General features: G+C 42.5%; 1 protein-coding gene across 1 annotated transcript in view; it reads right to left on the bottom strand.

Moving 5' to 3' along the window:
- Positions 1-4,291: 4,291 nt before the first annotated feature.
- The window catches only part of MYL3 (myosin light chain 3), a 76,226-nt gene continuing 72,893 nt past the window's right edge, over positions 4,292-7,624 (bottom strand). Inside the window, exon 7 of the mRNA XM_082257297.1 lies at positions 4,292-4,431. The gene's annotated coding sequence lies outside the window, so the exon portion shown is untranslated. The remainder of the gene's footprint in view (positions 4,432-7,624) is intronic.

Raw genomic sequence — 7,624 nt, 5'->3', positions numbered from 1 at the left:
AAGAGGTAGAAATAATATCTCTTCAACTACAAGATAGTGCTGGATTGACCCTGACAGGGTCTATTTAAAGAATGGTCCAGTCTACCTATGACAAATTCCTCAGAGATCGGCCAGCTAGCAAACGTACAGAGTAACCCCTGTGCTGTATCTCTAATTAGGGATAGACTGCCAGGGACCGGAGCTATCATTCAGTGCAAGGGAAGTGATTGGATCAGACACGTCCTGGTTGACATTTTTTTTCCTTTGACCTCTTTGCATGGTGTCAGACATTATGATTGACGTGGCTTCACATCACTGGAAAACATAACTGACAATGGATGTTTCTTATGGGTCTTTTTTTTTTTTTTTTTTTTTTTTTTACCAGTGAAAAACCATCTATCTTCATTTACTATTTAGATATTTTTGAATGAGTAGAAGTACTATGTGTCCCTTGTTTATTCCCTTTGGAGAGTGGTATCTAGCTTCCCCCTTATTTGTTAATGGGGCTTTCCCCTGGCAAAGTACCCCCTAATGTTGATGGAATGTGGTTTGGCATGGTTTAATCACTTTAGCCCTGGAGGATTTGGCTGCTCAATGACCAGGCCCTATTTTGCGATTCGGGATGTCTACTAGACTCTTGTTTGGACAGATTTAACCACTTTAAGACCGGAAGATTTTCCAGCTTAATGACCAGGCCCTATTTTGCGATTCGGCATTGTGTTACTTTAACGGACAATTGCGCGGTCGTGCGACGATGTAACCAAACAAAATTGATGGCCTTTTTCCCCCCACAAACAGAGCTTTCTTTTAGTGGTATTTGATCGCATGTGCGATTTTTATTTTTTGAGCTATAAACAAAAAAAGAGCGACAATTTTGAAAAAAGTACAATATTTTTCACATTCTTTTATATGAAATTCTTTTGCAGGACTGCGACATTGCGGCGGACAGATCGGACCCCTAACTGACATTTTTGACACTTTTGTGGGAACCAGTGATATTACTACAGTAATCAGAGCTAAAAATATGCACTGTTACTGTAAAAATGACACTGGCAGGGAAGGGGTTAACAATGTGGGTGATCAAGGGGTTAAATGTGTCCCTAGGGGCGTGATTCTAACTGTCAGGGGGGCGTGGTTTGTGACGTAATCACAGAGACATGCGATCCTATATAGCAAGATCACATAGCATCTGTGATCACTTCAGGGAGAATGACAGACGGCTGTGTTTACATCAGCTGTCTGTCCTTCTTTCTTAGCTGCGGGAGATCATAAGTGGCCGGCGGCCATCGGAGCCACACGCACTGGCTCCCCAGCTAACGAGCGGGGGTGGGGCGAGCGCTCGCCCCCTAGAGTCTCCTGAGCGAACAACGTAGTATAACGCCGCTTTGCTCAGGAGCGGCTGCCTGCCGCAGTAAAACTGCGGTGGGCGGTCGTTATGTGGTTAAGCAGGGGAAGGCCAGATGCTCACCCTCACCCCCCCCCCCCCTTTCCTGGTCTGCCAAACTGAATGCTTGGGTAAGGGTCGGGTATGGATTCTGATGAGACCAGTGGGATCTGCTATTAGATAAGGGGGGAATCCATGCTGTTTCTTTTTTTTTTGCAAGGGGTCACTCGTAATATCCATACCAGACTCTCATCAAGGTTAAGGGTCTGTTAAGTAATTATAGGAGGAACTTAATAATGTTTTCTTTATTTTTTTTTTTTTTTTGTGGGGGGGTCCCCCATTAGCATAGCTGTATGGAATCCTTAACCACTTTTTCCACAGAGAGGAAGTGGCTGGGAACTGTCATTTTGCCAGCCATTTATAAACCCCTTTTTCTTTATAAATGTCAGTGTTGCTGTGATAAGTTGTATACATCATACAGATGCGCCATTTCACAGGCAGGCTCAAGGTATCCCCCCAGGCATGTTATTTAATAGAGTTTTGTATTTTTAATGTTTCATTTTAATCATTACTAAAATCGCTACTCCCCTCCAAAGGGGGTTTTTAACCACTTAAGCCCCGGAAGATTTTACGCCCTTCCTGACCAGGGCCTATTTTGCGATTCGGCACTGCGTGACTTTAACGGACAATTGCGCGGTCGTGCGACGCTGTACCTAAACGAATTTGACCTCCTTTTTTTCCCACAAACAGAGCTTTCTTTTGGTGGTATTTGATCACCTGTGCGATTTTTTGATCATGCGCTATAAGTAAAAAAAGAGCGTCAATTTTGCAAAAATAACAATATTTTTCACATTTTTTTATATGAAATTCCCCCCCAAAAAAATGTAAAAATCAAAATTTTTTAACATTTTAGGCCAATTTGTTTTATGCTACATATTTTTGGTAAAAAAAATTGCAAAAAGCGTATTTTGATTGGTTTGCGCAAAAGTTATTGCGTTTACTAACAAAGGGAAAGATTTTTTCAGAAAATCAGATGTTTTGCCTGCCTCCAAAGACCCCCAAAGAAATGCCCAAAAAAAAACCGCCTGCAATAACACACCTGGGCATTTTTTTTTGGCGCAGGCATTTTTTTGGGGTCTTTGGAGGCAGGCAAAACATCTGAACTTCTGTATAGGGGTATATATATACACACACTTATATGTATTTATACACATACACACATATAGGTGTGATAGCAGAGAAGCCATATGGGTGTTAATTATTTCATTAGCACAAGCATAGTGTTCTGCTACTTTCACACCTATATATGTGTATGTGTATATATACATACATGTGTGTGTATATATACCCCTACACAGAAGTTCAGATGTTTTGCCTGCCTCCAAAGACCCCCAAAAAATGCCCAAAAAAACCGCCTGCAATAACACACCTGGACGTTTTTTTTTTGGCGCAGGCGTTTTTTTGGGCATTTTTTTTGGGGGTCTTTGGAGGCAGGCAAAACATCTGAACTTCTGTATAGGGGTATATATACACACACATGTATGTATATATACACATACACATATATAGGTGTGAAAGTAGCAGAACACTATGCTTGCGCTAATGAAATAATTAACAGGCATATGGCTCTGCTCCTATCACACCTATATGTGTGTATGTGTATAAATACATATAAGTGTGTGTGTATATACACCCCTATACAGAAGTTCAGATGTTTTGCCTGCCTCCAAAGACCCACAAAAAATGGCCAAAAAAAACGCCCAGGTGTGTTATTGCAGGCGTTTATTTTGGGCATTTTTTTGGGGTCTTTGGAGGCAGGCAAAACATCTGAACTTGTGTATAGGGGTATATATACACACACACACTTATATGTATTTATACACATACACACATATAGGTGTGAAAGGAGAGAAGCCATATGGGTGTTAATTATTTCATTAGCGCAAGCATAGTGTTCTGCTACTTTCACACCTATATATGTGTATGTGTATATATGCATATAAGTGTGTGTGTATATATATACCCCTACACAGAAGTTATGATGTTATGCCTGCCTCCAATAACCCCCCAAAAATGCCCAAAAAAAAGCTTGCTACAAAACCGGCAAGATGTGAAAATAGCGGAGCCATATCCCTGCTCTATATTAATTCTAATACAAACAATCTTTTTTTTCTGGTTCTGGACATGCTACAGAGCTGAAACTTCACAGGTACACTTTTTAGACCCCCCAGACACTAAATCCAAAGAAATCTCATTTTTTTTTCAATAATTTTTTCAATAATTGGGTCTCTATCAAAAATGACAATTTTTAAGAACTTTTTTTTGTGTGATTAATAGTCTCTGGGGCATGACCCAGAACCCTAGGCACTTTTTAGGGGCATTTATTGGGTTTTAGGGCTTCAAAATGGGGTTTTTTGATTACCGCAGTTCGGGTACCATTGATTTCAATGGGGTTCTGAAATCCGGGTCGAACTTTTGGGAAGTTCGGGTGTTCTGGTCGAACCGAACTTTTGAAAAGTTCGATCATCCCTATTTATTATCACTTACATCACTTTATATATATATATATTTTTAGTAGACAGCGCCATTCCCTTAATTATACCTGATCTGGAGAATGTGCCAGAACTTTTTTTTAATAATGATTTTTAGAAGGGTTTGGATTTGGCACGTGAACTTTGCTCATTTTGTCTGAACCGGCTCAAACTGAACCCAGGTCTTATTGTTTCATCCCTATATCTAATTTAACCTTCTTAATAACTCAACAGCATCAGGCAGATAATACAACATGGAAAACTCAAAAACAAAGCTATCTGGAAGAGAGATGTTTGACAATGAAGACTACTTGTTACATCAAAGGCCATCAGAAGAGCTTTATTGACTACACTTTGTACAAAGTTCTATGTTGTTAATTATAACAAAAATATATGGGCAATTAACAGTCTTGCTTGAGTAAGGTGAAACCATGAGTCTCGAAATATAGACTTTTTGATGGGGAGTTGTCACTCTGAGATGGAAACATTGCACATTTAGGAGGATTTTGATTGAAAGATCCAGTTTGGAGATGAAGGCTGTCATTTGATGATTTTGTGATGAAGTATTGCAGGAGAACCTAAAAGTATAAAAACATTTTTTTTTTATTAGATAGATAGATAGATAGATAGATAGATAGATAGATAGATAGATAGATAGATAGATAGATAGATAGATAGATAGATAGATAGATAGATAGATAGATAGATAGATAGATAGATAGATAGACTATATTACCAAAAGTATTGGGACACCTGCCTTTTACCCACATGACCTTTAATGGCATCCTAGTCTTAGTCCGTAGGGTTCAACATTGAGTTGGCCCACCCTTTGCAACTAAAACAGCTTCAACTTTTCTGGGAAGGCTGTCCACAAGGTTTAGGAGTGTGTCTATGGGTATGTTTGACCATTCTTCCATTTGTGAGGTCAGGCACTGATGTTGGATAAAAGGCCTGGCTCGCAGTCTCTTTTCTAACTCATCCCAAAGATGTTCTGTCGGGTTGAGGTCAAGACTCTGTGCAGGCCAGTCAAGTTCCTCCGCCCCAAACTCACTCATTCATGTCTTTGTGGACCTTGCTTTGTGCACTGGTCCAAATCATTTGTTGGAGGGGGGATTATGGTGTGGGGTTGTCTTTCAGGGGTTAGGCTTGGCCCCTTAGTTCCAGTGAAGGGAACTCTTAAAGCGTCACCATATCAAGACATTTTGGACAATTTAATGCTCTCAACTTTGTGGGAACAGTTTGGGGATGTTCCCTTCCTGTTCCAATGTTGATGTATGGATGCGCCCGGTGAAAGGTGTCCAATGGCGGCTCCAATACGTGGACTTAGGGATTTCTCCACTACACTTTATCCAACTCACAAATGTGACTGGTAATAATATTCTCTAGTGTAGCTCCCCAATGGTGGAAAAAAATATAAGGTGCCAATAGTGCATTATCCTTTAAAGACACGTGCTCCGGTCCCAGCTGACGCCTGATAAGAGTTACAGAGGAGGTCTAGGGCTTAAATTATTTCTCTCAACCTAACGATTACAGCGATACTTCACATGTACGGTTTAAACACCGTTTACATATGTGGGCGCGACTTGCGTATGCATTCGCTTCTGTGTGAGACCTCGGAGGGACGAGATGCTTTGATTTTTTTTTCTTATTTATTTTACCTTTTCTTTTTTATTTTTACACTGTGCCTTTAAAAAAATAAATAAATAAATTGATCACTTTTATTCCTATAACAAGGAATGTAAACATCCCTTGTAATAGAAATAAGCAGGACAGGTCCTCTTTAATGTGAGAACTGGGGTACAAAAGACCTCACACCTCACATCTACCCGTGGTCACGGGTAGACTGTAAACAAATTTCGATCAACAAGCAAAATTTAGAATTTCTGCCTAAATCCCGCCTCACATCCCTACTGACCTACAGTATGTCAATATTGAAAATCGTTCTATATTTTCAGGTAAATGTATGAAATTATGTTACAGTATTTTCTGGGTAATTTGGATAAAACTTCGGAGTATCTGATTGGATGCTATGAGATAATGGACAGCTCTCAGTCAGAAATTTCATAATTTTATATTATCGAGTTTAAAATATTCCTCACATGTCAGCACCAAGGCTCACTCTGATTTCTGCTTTTTGCTTCTTTAATTGATGTTTAAAACATTATAAATGAGCTTTCTGTGGTTAAAGTATTTCTGTTATGGTTAGTTATGTAACTATTTTTATTATGCTGAGGAAAGAGAAGAAAAAAAAACAGAATTCTGTAACCAAGATCCTTTTTAAACTGGAAAAAGATATATTTTTAGACACGTACTGACACGTCTTCTGCCCAATCTTTGAAATCCTCATCAAGGCAAGGGAAAAAAAAAAGAAAAGAGAGGGAGAGGACTGATGAGGAAAGGAGAGGACAGGGATAGGAGAGAGGGGAAGGAGAGAGGGGAAGGAGAGGAGAGGGCAGGAGAATGAAGTATAGTGGAGGAAAGGAAAGGAGAGGAGGAATGAAGAGGAGAGGGGAAGGAGAGGAGAGGGGACGAACAGAGGGGAAGGAGAGGAGAGGGGACAAAGAGAGGGGAAGGAGAGGAGAGGGGCAGGGCCGGATTAAGAGCATCATGGGCTTGGTGCTGAGGATTTTGAAGGGCCTTAAGGGCCGTGCCTTGGCATGCACCCAGAGGAGGAAGGGTGCAGCCATGCATGCATAATTCCACATGGGATGCTGTCTCTGAAGCCCATAAACACATCCATGCATCGGCAACTGTCCCTCCTTGTCCAGCCTTCGTGCTGTGTGGGGAGGTTCTGAGGGAGCTGCCTGGGGAAGCGAGCATAGAAGCCAGACTTCTGTGTTTACAAGTGACAGAAGAGCGGTAACAGTGAATATGGCCAACCCGGGGCCTATATAAAGGTAGGGGCCTGGAGCTGCAGCTCCAATAGCCCCTACGTTAATCTGGCCCTGGAGAGGGGACAAAGAGAGGGGAAGGAGAGGGGACAAAGAGAGGGGAAGGAGAGGAGAGGGGACAAAGAGAGGGGGAAGGTAAGGAGAGGGGACAAAGAGAGGGGAAGGAGAGGGGACAAAGAGAGGGCGAAGGTAAGGAGAGGGGACAAATCGAGGGGAAGGAGAAGAGAGGGGGCAAAGAGAGGGGAAGGAGAGGAGAAGGGGCAACGAGAGGGGAAGGAGAGGAGAGGGGACAAAGAGAGAGGAAGGAGAGGGGACAAAGAGAGGGGAAGGAGAGGGGACAAAGAGAGGGGAAGGAGAGGAGAGGGGACAAAGAGAGGGGAAGGAAAAGAGAGGGGACAAATAGAGGGAAAGGAGAGGGGACAAAGAGAGGGGGAAGGTGAGGAGAGGGGACAAGAAGAGGGGAAGGAGAGGGGACAAAGAGAGGGGGAAGGTAAGGAGAGGGGACAAAGAGAGGGGAAGGAGAGGGGACAAAGAGAGGGGAAGGAGAGGGGACAAAGAGAGGGCGAAGGTAAGGAGAGGGGAAAAATTGAGGGGAAGGAGAGGAGAGGGGGCAAAGAGAGGGGAAGGAGAGGAGAAGGGGCAACGAGAGGGGAAGGAGAGGAGAGGGGACAAAGAGAGAGGAAGGAGAGGGGACAAAGAGAGGGGAAGGAGAGGGGACAAAGAGAGGGGAAGGAGAGGGGACAAAGAGAGGGAAAGGAGAGGGGACAAAGAGAGGGGGAAGGTAAGGAGAGGGGACAAAGAGAGGGGAAGGAGAGGGGACAAAGAGAGGGGGAGGGTGA

This window comes from Pelophylax lessonae (genome assembly GCF_965119305.1).
Source record: "Pelophylax lessonae genome assembly, chromosome: 5".
Taxonomy (NCBI): Eukaryota; Metazoa; Chordata; class Amphibia; order Anura; family Ranidae; genus Pelophylax; species Pelophylax lessonae.
This window is presented reverse-complemented; position numbering and strand designations above follow the sequence as displayed.